This window comes from Mobula hypostoma, unplaced genomic scaffold (genome assembly GCF_963921235.1).
Source record: "Mobula hypostoma unplaced genomic scaffold, sMobHyp1.1 scaffold_121, whole genome shotgun sequence".
Lineage (NCBI taxonomy): Eukaryota > Metazoa > Chordata > Chondrichthyes > Myliobatiformes > Myliobatidae > Mobula > Mobula hypostoma.
Window position 1 is genome coordinate 300,670 of NW_026948234.1, and position 19,400 is coordinate 320,069.

General features: G+C 48.0%; 1 pseudogene; it reads left to right on the plus strand.

Moving 5' to 3' along the window:
* The first annotated feature begins 1,088 nt into the window (after window positions 1-1,088).
* Window positions 1,089-3,383, plus strand: LOC134342104 (probable G-protein coupled receptor 139; annotated as a pseudogene).
* The last annotated feature ends 16,017 nt before the right edge of the window (window positions 3,384-19,400 follow it).

Sequence of the window (19,400 nt, forward strand, 5' to 3'; positions counted from 1 at the left end):
AATTGTCATTGTTGTTCTAACTGTAATCAATGTAGATTCTCTGTCGGTTTAAGCATTTGCATCATTTCGGGAGCCATGTGGATGGGCATTGAATTACTATGCCTTATACGGATGTGAAATTTGATGGGAGCTGATTTACCATATAGGGGTACAGGGGGCTCTGGACAGAGGTAATACCTTTGATATCTGGCATGCTGCTCCCTACCAGACAGGGTGGACGGGTATCACTGGTCCCCATCCATCTCCTAAATCTCTCACGTGTTGGCTCAAAGCGCCATACCCCGGTAAACCGCGTCAGCTGGCGGGCTAAACCACGTGAGGGGGTGGTGTTAACAGGCACCACTGGGCGAAAGACTTCCATGATAAAGTCCCCGGCCGGGACGGAGAGGTTTACAGATGAACTACAACGGCCAAGTGCTCCCGACCAAGGCGAGCCACCTAGCTGGAGGAAATCGTCTGTGGTCAAACCTGGAGAGGGATGGGCTCCGCCAGGTTTCAGATGCGCAAGACACGCCACATGATGAGCACACCGGAAAGATGGTGCAAAGCTCGTCACGACGGCGCCCCGACGACTCCACCAGGAGTTAAGGGCGCAAGAAGAAGAGGAAGATTTACCATGTCAGGGGTTGTATTATTTTGATGCACGTACAATATGATTGAGGAGCTCAGCATATTAGGTAGCATCTATGGAAATCAGCAAACAAACAGTCGACATTTCGGGCCGAGACGTTCCTCAGAGCTGGAGAGGAAAGGGTTAACTACTCCCACAACAGCAATTATGAAACCGAGAGTTTAGCCTGAGAGTGTTTCACAAACATATTCACTGTCTTCTCGGATCGTAATTATTTCGTCATTGAGATTTTGCAATTTTGTTTCAAGCTATCCATACCTCATCACAATTGGGATTTTACTTGAATGACATCATGTTTATTTGTACCCCAGCTGTTGGAAGACACGTCAGCCTTGTGTAGTATTGAATATTCAGTGTGCTGGAGCGAGTATAAATGAATGAGCGTGGAGATTCATCAGCTCAGAGTTTCTTCAGCGAGATCGTGGGCAGCTGGGAGACGGGCTGAATCTCACACAGAATGCTTGAAACATTCTACCGCGTGAGAAAGATATGGCACATGATCATTGCCGTTATTGGTGTTCCTGGTAAGAACATAGGAGAACTATCTTTTGCTGTTCTGTGTGTACAGTGTTTGGACTCGTCCAGTTACTGACAGCGTTGTGATGTCGCTTCCCTTGGACAACACTGGTGTCGTGGAGAGGGGAGACTTGCAGCATGGGCAGCTGCTGGTCTTCCATACAATCTTGCCCAGGTCTGCGCCCTGGAGAGTGAAGACTTTCCAGGCGCAGATCCATGGTCTCGCAAGACTAACGGATGCCTTGTGATGCCGTTGTTAATGTAACCCTTTATAATCGCACGGTAGCTTTATGGGCTACTTGGTATTATTCCATATCAATAGTGTAACTTGCTTTAAATTCAAATCTAAAGGCATTACGCTGTGCTTTAAGAAATTGCTGCAAATGTGAAAGAAACGTGGGAAGCGGATCGCCGGTGAGATTCAGGGGAGAGAGGTAGACATCACGTGACTTAGATTCCAAACCATCCGGAGTTTCCAACATTTAAATCAGGGTCTGTGCGCGCTTTAGCGCACCAGGGTTTGTTTCCATGTCCTGTTCCGTGAAGTGATGCGGGAGTTTTGAGCCAATACAGCGGTTTCCGTTAGAGGTCAGACAGGGTAAGGTAAAGGCCATAGTCGGCTCTGGAACAATAAGCATCGAATCATTTAGAGAAACACTGCAGTGCTTTGGAGCGACATCTAAAACAGGCAGATGTTTCCATGTAACTGCGCTTTAGGAATTGGTTGCTTTAAGCACTAACGAGCAAAATATCTGAAACGTTCATCCGGTCAGAGAAGATTGGAACTTTCTGATCGGACACATTGTCACCGATCAGAAAGGAATGGGTGTAGGAGCCCCGGTAAATATTACTTGCAGAATTTAAAAGAAGCATGCCAGCCGAGGCCCCTGTGTGCAAACTGAAACCGAGGGGGAAGCGAAGGCAGTCGAACTAGAAAACTAAATTTACATTGAAATTTGTCAATGGAAAGAAGTGGAGGGACCGAGCTTCTCGGTACGCGGAGAGTGGCAGAGTTTAGCTGACGGGAACGCGGCGATCACCATCACTGAGAAAGCGGACGAGGTATCCAGGCTTTACAAATCAGCCGATAAAGTGATGATGGGGGAATGATATTGATTTCTACAAAGCGCCCTCCGTGATCAGTTGACATTGCCTACTTCCAAAACAGTGATCCTATTCCAGTACCGAGCACCGTACCGTTTTACAACTTTTAAAACTCCAGAAATGAGTTGTTCGCAATGTTTTATTGTTGTCAATTTTCAGCTAATCCAGCCCATGGAGCGGCGAGACAGCAATTCACTCATTCTTTTTTTGCTGTTCCCCCAGTGAATTTACTGGCGACTGTGATCCTGTCCCGGGGAAAGTGCGGTCTCTCCACCTGCACCACCCGCTACCTGGTGGCCATGGCAACGGCCGATCTACTAACCATCATCTTTCAGGTCATATTGTGGCGGGTCAGTTATTATTACTTCCCCGGGACTTTCCCGGACATCACCCCCGTATGCAGTGTGATCTACGCCGTAGGTTTGGCAGCCACAGACTGTTCTGTCTGGTTCACCGTCACTTTTACGTTTGATCGGTTTGTCGCCATCTGTTGTCAGAAGCTGAAAGCAAAGTATTGCACCGGGAAAACTGCGGCTGTGATTCTGATAACAACCGGCGTTCTGCTCTGTTTTAAAAATGAGCCCATCTTCTTTATATTTCGTCCTGTTAACGTGATTAACAACATACCCTGGGACTGCATTCGAAAGCCGGCCTACTTTGAGGATCCCGGGTGGGTGGGATATAGAATGTTTTCTATCGTCTTAACGCCATTGCTCCCGTTCGTGTTATACTACTGTTCAACGCTCTGACAGTCAGACACATTTTAGTGACGAGTCGCGTCCGTAAGGGGCTGAGGGGTCAGAGCAAGGCGGAGAACCGCAGTGACCCGGAGATGGAGAGCAGGAGGAGGTCTGTGATCTTACTTCTCACCATCTCCGGCAGCTTCATCACCCTGTGGTCGGTGAGTGTTGCCGAATTCCTTTATTACACCATCGCCGGGTTGGATCAGAATAGTTACAACGTTACGGAATACATAGTTGAACACAGCGGTTACATGCTGATGTTATTAAGTTGCTGTACAAACACTTTTATTTATGGGGTAACGCAGACAAAGTTCAGAGAGCAGTTCATCAGCGCAGCGAAATATCCTCTCACGTCAATTACTCAAATGATTAACAAACGCAATATCTAATGCCTCTCCGAGGCGGTCGCTGATTTCTTTCTGTCTTGACGTTACCGAACCGGCGGGCACCGAAGATCGTGGCACATGCGAGAATAAAATTGGTTTAGATTCCGAGAAAGACGCAGCTCGGAAACATCCCCTCCCGCACCCACAGCCCACCACGTAACCCTTAATCAACTATTAAACTCAACCTACCTTTTATTGTTTTATTCTCTTTCGCTATATTCCGGCTGTCGTCACCGCCACGCCACTTTCGATAACGAATCCCACCCTCCGGTGTAAATACTCACCGGTCGAGTGGCCTAAAAGCCGTTGCACTCGGTGACGGAGAGGAAACGGAACAACTGGAAACTAGCGGAAATACTGCCGTCACTAGGAGAACGGGCGGAATCCACACTGAGCGCTCCGGGAATCAGATCGAGCCTGGCCTGTACGCAAAATGAACAGACAGCGCCACAAAGAGACTTAGCTGATTGCCTCCAACATCGGCCCGTTCTTTGAAATGCTATGAGCAGACAACACTGGCGTGTACAGAGATCCTCACTTCAGCTGTGAGTGTGCCTGTCCAGTCAGTTGGTATCAGCTTTGTGATGTGTCCCCCTGCACAGGCAGTGTCTCTCCAGGGTCCAAATATCACCTGCAGAAAGTCTGTAGCTGATGGTGACTTGCATGACGTTGTGAGGAAGGAAGTCTTCCTTCCTCATTTCCCTGGGTGTCTTTTAGCAGGTAACAAGACCGTTCATGAAGGCAAAGCGATCGAAGCTGTCGACAGACAGCTTATTGAGGCTTCGGTCGAAGGCCCGATGGTTAACACTGACGGTCAAATGACACGGCATTAAACCACAGGATACAGAAGCTGTCGATAGACTTTGGGCGAAGGCCCGATGGTCAATACAGACGGTCGAACGACTCGGAATCAGACCATTAAACCACAGGATACAGAAGCTGTCGATAGACGGTTTATTAAGACTTTGGGCGAAGGCCCGATGGTCAATACAGACGGTCGAACGACTCGGAATCAGACCATTAAACCACAGGATACAGAAGCACAATCCGCCATTCGCTCCATCGAGCTCTTCTGCTGTTCTTTCTCAGGTAATCTCTTTCTCAACCCAAGTCTATTCACCAAGAAACTGTGAACCCCCTCACCAATTAACAATCAAACTGTTTTCTTTAACCTCACCCTCGTACCGGTCCTCCACGCCATCGGTGGCATCAAATGCGATTCCTCTGCCGGAATTGCATTCGCTTCTTTACTAAGCAATTGCCCTGCACGTTAGACTTCAGTAAATCCAGAGCTGGGACTCGTCACTTCATATGAATCTTTTTTTTTTCTGAATTACCTCCGCAATTAGAAACTTCTTTGCGCATTAATCTTTCTTTCTTAAGTCCTACCCCACAACTTCATGCACTGTATTCCACCTGTCACTGCATTGCCCACTCAGTCAAACTGACCCCCCGCCGGCGACACCACTTGTCTCCTCAGGTAAATCCTGTCCATTTGAATCCCATCCATTGTCTGACCCTGCACTGTTGTGAAGCTCATCTACAGTAGTTCCCGGCTTATCTGTGTCTTACATTGCGACACAACATTGTCCATCCGCCATCCTTTGCATTCATTACTGTTTGATAAGGAGGGCACAAAGATCGCTTCCAAGGGCACAACAATCTGTGCTTTGTTTCCCCAGAGGATACAGGAGGCGAGGATATTAGGATAGACAATATACAATACACCATAGGTGCAGGAGAAGGCCATTCGGACATTCGAGCCAGCACCGCCATGCACTGTGACCATGACTTATCATGCACAATTTTTACCCCGTTCCTGCCTTCTCCCCATATCCTTTGACTCCACTATCTTTAAGAGCTCTACCTAACTCTTTCTTGAAAGCATCCAGAGAATTGGCCTCCACTGCCTTCTGAGGCAGAGCATTTCACAGATCCACAACTCTCTGGGTGAAAAAGGTTTCCTCAACTCCGTTCTAAATGGTCTATCCCTTATTCTCAAATTGTGGCCTCTGGTTCTGGACTTCCCCTCAATCGGGAACATGTTTCCCGCCTCTAGCGTGTCCAATCCCTTAACAATCTTATATGTTTCAATCAGATCCCTTCTCATCCTACTAAATTCCAGTGTATACAAGCCCAATCGCTCCAATCTTTCAACATATGACAGTCCCGTCATCCCAGGAATTAACCTCGTGAACCTATGCTGCATTCCCTCAATAGTAAGAATGTCCTTCCTCAAATTTGGAGACCATATTCATGAAGACCTCCAACCCTTCTAATGTTGATTTGTTCTCACATGCAATAGACCCCTCCAGTGAACTCACAATGTCCGTCTCACATGTAATTATAAATGAGATGCGTTCATTTAACAGTTCGACCATTTCCTGTGGTTCTACAGATGGATCACCATTTATGCTAAGGGCGTCTATTCCCTGCAGCCACACTTTAAAAATCAATCGTTTTGGTTTCTCTTTTATCTTTTCAGTAAGGGGTATTTCTTAGCCAACCCTTGTCCTACTCAGGCACTGTCATGTTCCTTTTACTGAACAAGGAACTGATTGATCCCGGCTGCGTATATCCGGCAGATACCTCATCTTCGTATTGTTCCTGATATTGCCCTTAATGGTGGAGGGGGAGATCGAAAAAGATAGGAGAAGACAGGAGAGGGAGGTATGGAGGGATTATATTTTTTCCAAACTTTATACATCATTGATTTACATATACTGCATATACAGTACATTTATTTGTAGCCGCGCTGGAAACAGCACTCTCGTGTCAGAACGTGCTGGGAGAAGATGTCTGTGTCGGTTCAATTTCAATTTAGAATCAGATAACACCACTGCTGAAAATAGACGATTCGGCCCGGCTAGTCTGTGCTGAACTGTTATTCTGGCTAATCCTATCGATCTGAAACCACACCAGAGCTAAACATAACCTACTAATTCATATATTGATACATGGGGATACAGAATCCGCAACCTCTTGTAAATTGTTACATATTCCCACCACCATCCGATGAAGACGTTCCCCATCACGTTGCACAGAACATATAAAATAAAAATCAACAGCACATTGCAGAATCTTCGGCCCACAATGCTGTGTCATCCATGTAACCTACTCGAGACACTGCCTGGAATTTCCCAAGCACATAACCCTCTATTTTAGAAAGCTCCGTGTACTTATCTAAGAGGCTCTTAAAAGACCCTATTGTATCCGCTTCTACCAGTGCCGCAGGCCGTGCATTCCCCGCACCCACCACTCTGGTGTGAAAGAAAAATACCCCGGAAATCCCCTCGATACCTATTTCTAAACACATTGAAACTATGCCCCCTCCTGTTAGCCATTTCAGTCCTGGGAAAAAGCCCCTGGCTATCAATGCCTCTCATCATCTTATACGCCTCTATCAGGTCACCGCTCATCCCCCGTCACTCCAAGGAGAAAAGGCCGAGTTCACTCAACCTGTTCTCGTAACGTAAGACCTTCAATCCAGGCAACATCATTGTAAATTTCCTCTTCTCCTCTTCTCTCTCTCTCTCGCTCTCTCTCTCGCTCTCTCCCTCTGTCTCTCTCTCTCTCTCTCTCTCTCTCTCTCTCTCTCTCTCTCTCTCTCTCTCTCTTATCCATCTGCTCTATTATCCCTCTGCTCCCTGCAGTGAGGTGACCAGAACTGAAAACAATAATCCAAGTGGGGTCTGACCAAAGTCTTACATAGCCGTAACATTACCTCATGGCTCTTGAACTCGATCCCACGGTTGATGAATGCCAACACTCGGTATGCCTTCTTAACAGCACTGTCCCCTGAAACATTTCACCTTTCACACTTCACCTTATCAAACCTCAGTGGAAAAAGCCTGTTGCATCTAGCCCATCTGTGCCTTTTACAAATGTATATATCTGTATCAAATCTCCCCTCATTCTCCTACGCTTTCAGGAATAAGCTCTCAACCTATTCGATCTTTCTTAGTAAGCCAGATACTCATATCCAGGCAACATTCCTGTAAATTTTCCCTGCACTCTTTCAATCTTATGCAATGCCCCTTGTACATAGCTGAGCGGAAATGCACAACACACTCCAAATTAGACGTCAACGATATCTTATGGAAATTCAACATAAGATATCATCTCATGTACTCACTGCTTTCATTGAAGAAGGTCAATGTGCCAAAAGCTCCGTTTACGACCTGTGACGCCACTTTCAAGGAATAATGGATCAGTGTTCCCAGATCCCTCGTTCTACGGCAGTCCTCGGTGCCCCAGCGTGACTAAGTCAGTAACTAAGGTGTCTGTTTGTGTGTGTGTGCGTGCGTGTGTGTGTGTGTGTGTGTGTGAGAGAGAGAGAGAGAGAGAGAGCGAGAGAGAGAGGTGAATACATGAAAGTGGGATAAAGCCAGTGAGTTCGAGATATCAAACTAATGTCCTACATTGAGAGCAATGCGGGACGTTTGGAAGAACTGGTTGACTATGATACATGATAAATTTACTTTATGACGTATAGGATATAACATATATTATATATTATAAAATATCGCCAAGGTCAGTATAAACATAATGACTTGGTGTGGGAAGGAACAGCAGTATCGAATATGCTGCAAATTTGAACTGAACTGAAATGTGTTTGAAAATGTATCTGAGATCGACGGTATGCATTGCGCACAGGGAAACTTTAAACACACCGACCCCGCATTGACAGAGAAGAACGATGCTCTTTTCGGACTTCAAACCAGCAACTGACCAACTGCACTGACGATTTAGTCGGTTTAACATGACCATTGGGAATACGATGTCACCGCAGGCTGCAACCCCCCATTTCCCCACTTCTGTCAGTATTATGGAAGAATCATTTTCTCCGTCAACTTCAGGGAATTATCTACCCATTCTCAGTATCTTGCTCGTGAATGCGCACTGTTTACATCTCCACAAACAGCCATTTAGTTACACAAACATACAACGGATTCCGCAAGAATTCAGGTGGGAATACATTCATTTAGGGGAGGGCGTATGTGTATGCGTCAATAAAAAGATACTGGAAGAATTAATCTGATCAAACGGCTTCTATGAAGAGAAATGCAGTGAGATTCGGAGAAGACCCGATGCCGAGGTATCACAGGGTATTAAACATGGAGACAACCCCTTCTGTCCAGGCAGCGAATTTCTGACCACCATCAGCACCGCATCTGCTTCTCACCCTCCCCTATCCGGATCCTCCTACCACGTGCGGACACTTGTCTCCACCTCTTCCTACTGACGATGCCCCCTCTATGGCTCGATCCAGGAGGAGAGACCTTACCCCAAACGCCCACCGTATTTCCCTACATAGACCTGGTTAACAGGAACAAATGAGGTGTACGAGGTGTATAAAAATGCATAGAAAACTAGAGCGCTGAAAGAAGGCGCGATATTCTTATAGCAGGCAAGGTGAAGGAGAATTCCGAAGGCTTCTACAGATATATTTAGAGCAAAAGACGAGCAGACGACAAAACAGATCCTTTGAAATGCATCTATGCATGGAGCCGAAAGATCTCAAATGGATTTTTCTTGGCATCGGCATTTCCTGTGGGCCGTAGCGAACCGGGAGGAAATCTACCAACGCCGGCAGCGGAATCTGGTCCAGCTAAAACAACGGCTGAAATGTCTGAACAGGGCTAAATAAGGAGGGGCTCTGGATGGTAGGACTGGTAACGTACCTTACTGGGGTATCAGTGATTTGACGGACATGAAATAGAGACGAACTGTATGATCGACTCGGGAGGAAATCACGGTAGTTCACACGATGTACAGAGTATCGGAAACGGGGGAACAAACAGCGACGTCTTCTGTGAAAAACTTATAAATCCGAAAGGGGTGATCACAACGCTGCGATCACACAAGAGGACACCATATGGTTAACAGAAAGTAGATGAAGGGGATTGAGAGAATGTATACTGAAAATAATAGGGTGTAATAATTCATGAATTTGTCCTCCTTTGACCGCCGAAGTGTTCATTGTTTACACTGGGTAAAATGTCTTAAATGTCTCTGCAGATGTTTTTTGAAAGTACCGGGAAGGTGGTACTGAATGTCAAATGGTTGCAGTCGATCGCTTGAGGGGGGATGAGACTGAACAAGTGGCCTCTGCGCCAGTGGGGAACTCGTTTGTGATCAGTGCACACCACTCTACTGGTTTACAGGTTGTCAGAGAGACAAAACAAAGACCGACGTTCAGTTCAAATCCCTCAATAGTGCGAACGCTCAATTCGATGCCATAAGGAAGGAGCTTGCAAATGTTATATTAGTAAAGGACCGCCAGATAGGTGCGAAGCTTTTAAGAAGACATTGGTCGCAGACTGTTCAGGTTAGAGTAATGAACAGTGCTGGGATAATTCCACCAGCTGCATTGCCAATGGGAATCAAGGGCATGGCCAGGAAACATGAGTAGATCTGTCTAAGTATAGTCAGCCTGGATAAAGCCAGTTCCCTGTGCATTGCAGGAATCATGTCAATACATTAACAAGGCATAAGGTGGCATGAAACATTCCTGTTAGTAAACAGATAAGAGAGACCTAAATCGTGGATTTTAGTGTACTGTGCAAAAGTCTTAGGCGTATATAGAGGTATATATGTTCAAATAGGTGGGGTGCCTGAGACTTTTTCCTGAGACAATATTATAGTAGTTTTATGTATTGCACTCTACTGCTACAAAGGAAAAAAAATCAAGACATACGTGAGTGATCATAAACTTGAGTCTGATATGGGTCTCGGATTGTGGACTGAGAAGTGGAAGGGGGCAGAGTGAGGGAATTCATGAATGGGAAAAGGGATAGGGAGAGGATAGGGAGCATGAAGCACGGAAGCGACATTCTGCAACGATCAGTAAACACATTATATAGAATTATATGTCTTTGCCTGGTGTGTTGGGTGTGACCGCGCCCAGGCCACCCCTGCCCTCCCCCAACGCATTACTTTCCTGCCACCTGTCCCACAGCCCTCCCGTGGCTATCCATTCCCCCCTTCACAGCATCCTTTCATTCCGACAGAATTACAACCTCGTTTGAAAGGTGATCCGTGTGCACAACCACAGAGTTAACTGAATATATCACCTCTACATTTACTCGCGAAACGGACATAGATGGCGAGTTCTCTGGAGGGGACGGTGCCGTATGGGGCTTATTTACATTGGAATGGATATTGTGTTGGATTTCTTTATTAATGTTCTCATACCCTGATCATCTTTATCCCAGGATATTACGGGAGACAAGAACAGAGATTGCTGTGACATTTTCAAGGATCTTTGCACCCTCCTTATAATAAGTAATAAATCGAATGGCCAGGAGATAGCTGGTGTAGCGTCATTATATTAGGGGAACAGGGAACAGAGATAAGCCGGGGAACTGGTGATAAACGAGCCTTTGAGCAGTGGAGAGTTTGCTGACGGATGGGATTCAGATGGGCAGTATCTGCCTGCACAGACCAGAAGAGTTGCCGGCTCGGGGTCAGCCGGACAGAGTGGACAACGATGTGACAGATAGAATACAGTGTATGGAGGTTCAGGGGGTGCACTTTGGAGCGAACTATTCATATGTGGAGAGGGCCTAACGGGGGAGGGGGGCGGCAATAGGAAAAAACAACTGTTTGTGAACTTATGAGTCCTTGTTCTGGAATCGGTGAAGGCAAATTTACAGGCTAAGTCGGATGAACGAAGACAAATGCAATGTTGGTATTGATTTGAAGAGGACCCGAATTTGATGCCACAGAGGGTTCAGAAGCCAATTCATTGGGCTTACATAATCAAAAGTTATTGATTGTTGAAGGGGCTAACGGTTTTGGTAGAAGGAAGACGTTTGGGGTTGGGGATTGATTGAGATGTTTGGGACAGATCACCTAAGAAAGAAAAGTGGAGAAGTTGAAGGAAGAAATTTCAAAATTCTGTTCTTATACCCTATAATTTTATTGTCTATCCGATGCCATTTGACAGTTTGATTTAACCATCGGGCTTTCGCCTAAATCCTTACTAAAAAGTCTATCGTCAGCTTTTACTTTGTCGCGTTCACTTTTTATTTTTGCTATCACCTAACTAACACTTTGGGAAATGAGGAAGATTGATGTCATGCACGCTTCTACCTTTAGAAATAGACTTTTCGCAGATGATAAATGGAACTTAAGATATTGTGCGTGTGAATAAACATCACAGTTTTTATACCAAAGACCTGACACAGATGAACTCGACAGATGAAGTTAGGATCTCTGTACACGTGAATGTTCTCAGCTCATAACGTGTTCGGGGATGTGCCCAAGTTGGACACTCAATCCGAGCATGGACCACGCCCGACCTGATCTCCCGGGCGTTCAGTGTAAATTCCACCCGTTCTTCGTGTGACTGCACAGGAGCAGAATTATTTATCTAGAGATGTACGGCGATGCCGAGATCAGGATTATGGTGAAATAAAAGGTAGGCTGTGATCAGTAATTGGCAGGATGTGGATGTCGTGGACTGCCTGTGCCGAAGGGTCTGTTCCCAGGTTGTGTCTATCTTGGGCTCTAAACCAGTTCTATTCTCCTAGCTGCCAGGTTCTCCGACCGGACAGTTGTGCAGTGTCACGTGCAAAAGTATTATCAACGCAACTGGGAAGAACTTAGATATTTTGTTTATTAATTTGTTGAATAATTGACGTGAACGGATATTTCACTGCTCTGATGAATTGTTTTCTGAACTTGGACTGAGTCACCCCATAAATAAAAGTGTTTCTGCAGCAACTTAATATCATCAGCATCTCTCCAACGTGATCAAGTATGTATTACAAATCGCGTATTTAGTTTGATGCCGCCCGGCAATGAGGTAATAAAGGAACTCGGCAACATCCACCGACCACAGGGTGATAAAATATCCGGAGATGGTGAGAAGTAAGATCACAGACCTCCTCCTGCTCTCCATCTCCGGGTCACTTCGGTTCTGTGTCTTGTTCTGACCCCTCAGCCCCTTATGAACACGACTGGTCCCTAAAATGTGTCTGACTGTCAGACCGTTGAGTATCAGTATTAAGAAGAATGGGAGTAATCGCGTCAGAATGGCAAAAAAAAAAAAAAAAATCAGATATATGCCACTCACCCGGGATCCGTATAGTAGCTCGGTTTTGTAATACAGTCCCAGGGTATATTGTCAACCACTTTCACAGGTTGATACATAAAGAATGAGGGCACATTCTCAAAACAAAAAAAAAAAAATGCCGGTTGCTGTCAGCACCACAGCCGCAGTTTTCCCGGTGCAATATTTAGATTTCCACTTCTGGCAACCAATGGCGACAAACCGATCAAACGTAAAAGTGACAGTGAACCAGACAGAGTATTCTGCGGCTACCTCTCTCGAGACAGAGATCGCACTGTACACGGGAGAGATGTTGAGGAAAGTCCAGGGGGAGTAATAATAACTGACCCGCCACAGTATGACCGCAAAGATGATGGTCAATAGACCCGCCGTTGCCATGGCCACCAGGTAGCGAGTGGTGCGGGTGGAGAGGCCGCACTTTCCCCGGGACAGGATCACAATCGCCAGAATATTCACTGGAGGGACACGAAAATGTATGAGTGATTCACTATCTCGCTGCTCCGTGGGTCTCACGGCAGAAATAATCTGGGATCTGAGGACAAACAAACTTTCTAGACAACTCTAGATCAGCTTGTTGTTGAGCGCAGTAGGGGATCAGATGTATTGGATTGGGTATTGTGTAATGAACCGGAGGTGATTGGAGAGATTGAGGTGAGGGAACCCTTAGGAGGCAGTGATCATAACATGATTGAGTTCACTGTGAAATTTGAAAAAGAGAAACCGAAATTTGATGTGTCGGTATTTCAGTGGTGTAAAGGAAATTACAGTGGCATCAGAGAGGAACTGGCCAACGTTGACTGGAAAGGGACACTGGCGGTAAGGACGGCAGAGCAGCAGTGGCTGGAGTTTATGCGAGAAGTGAGGAAGGTGCAAGACAGGTATATTCCAACAAAGAAGAAATTATCGAATGGAAAGAGGATGCAACCGTGGTTGACAAGAGAAGTCAAAGCCAAAGTTAAAGCAAAGGAGAGGGCATACAAGGAAGCAAAAATTAGTGGGAAGACAGAGGAATGGAAAGTTTTTAAAAGCTTACAAAAGGAAACTAAGAAGGTCAGTAAGAGGGAAAAGATTAACTATGAAAGGAAGCTAGCAGATAATATCAAAAAGGATACTAAAAACTTTTTCAAGTATGTAAAGAGTAAAAGACAGGTGAGAGTAGATATGGGACCGATAGAAAATGATGCTGGAGAAATTGTAATGGGAGATAAGGAGATAGCAGAGGAACTCAACGAGTATTTTGCATCAGTCTTCACTGAAGAAGATATCAGCATTATACTGGACACCCATGGGTAGCAGGGAAGAGAAGTGTGCGCAGTCACAATTACGACAGAGAAAGTACTCAGGAAGCTGAATAGTCCAAAGGTAGATAAATCTCCCGGACCAGATGGAATGCACCCTCGTGTTCTGAAGGAAGTAGCTGTGGAGATTGCGGAGGCATTAGCGATGATCTTTCAAAAGTCGATAGATTCTGGCATGGTTCCAGAGGACTGGAAGATTGCAGATACCACTCTGCTATTTATGAAGGGGGCAAGGAAGCAAAAAGGAAATTATAGACCTGTTAGCTTGACATCGGTGGTTGGAAAGCTGTTGGAGTCGATTCTCAAGGATGAGGTTACAGAGTACCTGGAGGCATATGACAAGATAGGCAGAACTCAGCATGGATTCCTTAAGGACAAGCCTATTATAATTTTTTGAGGAAATTACCAGTAGGCTAGACAAGGGAGATGCATTGTATGTTGTATATTTGGATTTTCACAAGGCCTTTGACAAGGTGCCACACATGAGGCTACTTAACAAGATAAGAGCCCATGGAATTACAGGAAAGTTACATACGTGGATAGAGCGTTGGCTGATTGACAGGAAACAGAGAGTGGGAATAAAGGGATCCTATTCTGGTTGGCTGCCGGTTACCAGTGGTGTTCCACAGGGGTCCGTGTTGGGGCAGCTTCTTTTTACATTGTACATCAACGATTTGGATTATGGAATAGATGGCTTTGTGGCTAAGTTTGCTGACGACACGAAGAGAAGTGGAAGGGCCGGTAGTGCTGAGGAAACGGAGAGTCTGCAGAGAGACTTGGATAAATTGGAAGAATTATTTAAATGGGGAGAAAATTCAAAGTTCTGAGATGCAACGGGACTTGGGAGTCCTCCTACAGTATTCCCTTAAAGTTAACCTCCAGGTTGAGTCAGTAGTGAAGAAGGCGAATGCAATGTTGGCATTCATTTCTAGAGGAATGGAGTACAGAAGCAGGGATGTAATGTTGAGGCTCTATAAGGCGCTGGTGAGACCTCACTTGGCGTACTGTGGGCAGTTTTGGTCTCCTTATTTAAGAAAGGATGTGCTGACTTTGTAGAGGGTACAGAGAAGATTCACTAGAATGGTTCCTGGAATGAGAGGGTTAACATATGAGGAACGTTTGTCCGCTCTTGGACTGTATTCCTTGGAGTTTAGAAAAATGAGGGGAGACCTCATAGAAACATTTCGAATGTTGAAAGGCATGGACAGAGTGGATGTGGCAAAGTTGTTTCCCATGATGGGGGAGTCTAGTACGAGAGGGCATAACTTAAGGATTGAAGGGCGTCCATTCAGAACAGAAATGCGAAGAAATTTTTTTAGCCATAGGGTGGTGAATCTATGGAATTTGTTGCCACGGGCAGCAGTGGAGGCCAAGTCACTGGGTGTATTTAAGGCAGAGATTGATAGGTATCTGAGTAGCCAGGGCATCAAAGGTTATGGTGAGAAGGCGGGGCAGTGGGACTAAATAGGAGAAAATGGATCAGCTCATGATAAAATGGCGGAGCAGACTGATGGGCCGAATGGCCGACTTCTGCTCCTTTGTCTTATGGTCTTATGGTCTCTCTCTCTCCATCCCCCCGTCTGTTATCTCTCCCCCCCCCCCCCGCATTGCCACCCAATCCCTCTCTCCTTCTCCATCTTTCTCTGACTCTCACCCCCCTCCCATCCTCTCTCCCTCTCTCCTCCCTTTACAATTTCTCCTCCCACACTCTCTCTCTGCCCCTCCTCCCTCACCCTTTCCCACACTCACTCCCTCACTTTCTCTCCCCCTACCTCGCTACTTTCCCTCTACACGTGGTCTCCCTTTTCTCTCTTTCACTTCCACAGACCCTTTCAAACTCTGTATCCCCCTCTCTCTCTCTCTCTTTGTCGCTCTCTCTCTGTCTCCCGCATTCTACTTTCTCTCTCTCCACTCCCCCCTTCTCTCTGTCTGTTCTCAGTCTCTCTCTCTCTCTCTCTCTCTCTCTCTCTATCTCTCTCTCTCTCTCTCTCTCTCTCTGTATCCGACAGACTATCTCCTGCCTGTTTGCGAATGTCATCTGCGCTCTCGCCTGTACTCGCCAAACGTCCGCATTGGGTACTGCTGCACCGGATGCCGGTCCCCCGCACCACACACACACCCACGGTAGCGATTCAGCCCTCATCCTCCTCCCAACCCACGGAGATCTCCACTTGGCCTTCCCCCTCTCCCGTGGCTCTATCTTGCTCCCCCTCCCAGCAGCGCTCCCTCTCTCCACGCCAAGCTCCCTCTGAACCCTCGTCCCCTCTGTTGCACCGTCCACTCTCCCCTCTCCCCTCTCCTCCCCGATCCCCCCGTCGACCACTTCCCCTGGCAGCTCGTCCCAAAGACGGACCACACTCTGAGTGAAAAAAAAATTCCCCTCGAGTCCCCTGTTAAATCTGTAAAACCTGTGCCCTCTGGTTCTGGATTCCCCGACCCTGGGGAAAACAGTCTGTGTTCATTCACCCTGTCTGTGCCCCTGGTGGTTTTACACACCCCTGTCAAGTCACCCCGACACACCCGGGAATAAATTCCCAACCTGCCTGATCTCTCTCCGTAACTCAGTCCCTCCAGTCACGGCCACATCCCTGTAAACGCGTCCCGTTAATTGAAAGATAAAGATCTGAGACAAGAGTTAACACAGATTTCACTCCTCTCCCCCCCCCAAACACTTCAAAACACATCTCCCTCTCCCACACTCTCCCTCTCTCCCCACACAACGCGCTCCTTCCCTCTCCCCCGACTCTACCCCGTACCCCAAACTCTCCCCCTGCTCCTCCTTACCGGCCATCTCTTCCTCTCCCTCTTCCCCCTCACTATATCTCCCCCTCTCTCACCCCTCTCTCGGAACTACCCCTCTTCTCTCTCACACTCTCAACTCTCCCACACTCTATTTTTCCTCTCTGCTCACTTTTGACTTTCACCCCCCCTTTCCCCCTCTCCGTTTCTCACCCCTCTCTCCCCTGTTTCACCCCTCTCTGTCCCTCACCCTTCTTGATATCCCACCCCTCTCCCTCTTTTACCTCTTTCACCCCTCTCTGTCCCTCATCCTCTCTCCGTCTCTCCCCCCTCTGTTCTCCACCTTTCTCTCCCTCATCTTCTGCCTCTCACGTTTCCCTCCCCCTCTCTCTCTACCCTCTGACTTCCACCACTCCCTCTCCTCCCTCTCTCTGCCCGGTCTAACTCTCCCTCTATCAACTATTCTCTGCCCCCTCTCCTCTTTCTCCCCATCTCTCTCCCACCCACCCCCTCTCTTCCTCACCCATCGCCCCCCAATCTCTTCCTCCCCGTCTGGGTCTCCCACCTCCGCCTACCCCACACTCCCGCTGCCAATCCTACCCTCTCCCCGCCTCTTCTGTCTCTCTCTTCCCCGGCCCAAGCCCCTCCCCTTTCTCTCACTCTCACCCCATGTCTCCCTCTCTCCGTCTGGCAGAGGTTTGTGAGCGGGGTGACGGTGATTTTGCTGGTTAACTGCCTGGTCTCCCTGGTGATGTCCGTCCTCACGGCCATCGTCAACTGCGGGAACCTCGAGTGCTGTGCCGCGCGGCCTCCGGTGTGAGTGGGATCTTCCTGTGCACCGGGGGGTGGGCGGCGGGGGATGGGACGTGGGTGGAAGAGATGGAAGGAGATGGAAAGAGGGTGGGGAGAAGGTACAGGAGGGCAGGCAGAGAGGGAGATGGGGGGCAGGAAAAGGGAATGAAAGGGGTGGGGAAGGAGGAGGATAGGGTGGGAAGAGAGAGAGGGGTTGGGGAAGAGATGGAGGGACAGAGGGGATGAAGAGAGGGGACGGAGGGGAGAGAGAGGCTGAGGGAGTGGGCAGTGAATCTCGTCTCCTCTCCTCACCTTCTCTTTCTCCCCTGCCCTCCTCAATCTGATCCCTCCCTCTCCCCCAATGCAGAGGATGGTGGTGATCCACGCTAACCAGCCCGCACCGCCGGACCTCGCCTTCCCATCTTCTCCAGCGGACCGGCGCCCACCCCGGCCTCTGACGGGCTCCAGTGACAACACGTTTCCCGCTCCACGGGACAGCCCGAAGGATTCGGGCCAAGCGGCCTGAAAGAATAATCAAGGTGGGATTTTGGAGACGGGGGTGTGGGGGGTGGGGAGGGTAAGGGTGCTAGCTCCTTCTTCCCGTAGTCACATTCCTACCCGTGGGTACCCCCCAGTTCCAGCTCCCTTGTTACGAGTCGCCCTCTCCCACCCTCGGCATTCGGTCACTCCTGAAACACTCCGCTCGCTATCCCCTCTATCACCGCCCGTCTCACCCTGGCTGGTGGCCATTTTGTGATGGGTATCATAGACAATCGCTCTCCCAGCATCGCAGAAATGGTCACACTCTTTCTCGCCTTCCACTCACTTCCCTCCCTGTTGATTCAATCTCAACTCCTCATCCCTCCGCCCCACCCCCGCTCTCCCGACTCTCCATTTAACCTTCTGCCGACAGCCATTTTGTGAGAGTGTGTGACCCTCCCTCCCTCTTCCTCCACCACGAAGTGTGTCACTCCCTCACACTCACCATCTTGTCAACCCTTTTCCCATCCCATCACTCGCAAACACCGTCCCTCCCTCCCCTCGCTTTCCTCTCCCCGCCACCTCGATGTTGTGCCACTTACACTGGTTATCTGCCATTTTGCGATGCCAATTTTCGCCTCTCCTCATCACCCCCTCTCTCTCTATTACCCAGTGAGTCTCTCCCCTACTCACCCCGTCACTCCTGACAACCCTCCCCTCTCTGTCCCACTTGTCCTTTCCCCAGCCACCCACCACATCCTGGGGGGAGAACATTTTCTGATGGGAAATTTTGCTCCCCCACCCGTCCCCTCCCCTCCGTCGTTGAGTGAGTCACTCCCCTCTGCATCCGTTACGACACTCAACTTTCCGTCCCATCAGCCCTGACCGCGTCCCGACCCCTCGCTCCCCCTTTTCCCCCGTCCACACCCCACTTTCTTGCCGTCTGTCTAATTTGCAAAGGATCGTAACCACCCACTCTTCCTGCACTATTGAGTAAGTCACTCCCCCCACACTCCTCATCCTGTTCCTGCCCACCCTGTCCTATCAGACCCCTCTCTTCTAGTCCTGTAACTTCCTTCCCTTCCCGTCCCATCAGATCCCCTCCCACCTCGTCCCATTACTTTCCCTCCTTCCTGGTCCCATCACTCCCGCTCCCTTCTTGTTATTTCACTCCACCTCACCCCGTCTCTACTCCATGTCAGAACCAGTTTGTGACAGGAACTCTCTCCTCCCCTTTTCGTCCCCTATTGAGTCAGTGACTTCGCCACCGTCACCGTCTCATCCATCCCACTCCTCATCCCGTCACTCCTCTTCCTCCCAAACCCCTCACCCCTCCTCCCCAAAACCCACATGTATGTGTATGTGTGAATATCTGAAATGTATACATTACTTTATTCAATGACAACATTATTAGAATTAAAACATTACATGTAATACCCAAGACTATATTAAACACAAATTACTGTTATTACAATCAATAACACACTCGATCCCGGGATTGTATCCACCGGCACCGCATGTTCCTTCGCCATAGAATCTGTGTGCGACAGTGGCCATTGTAAGTCGATTGTCTCACTCCATCCCCGGCGGCCACATTAACCAAGGAACACACACAAAAATGCTGGAGAACGC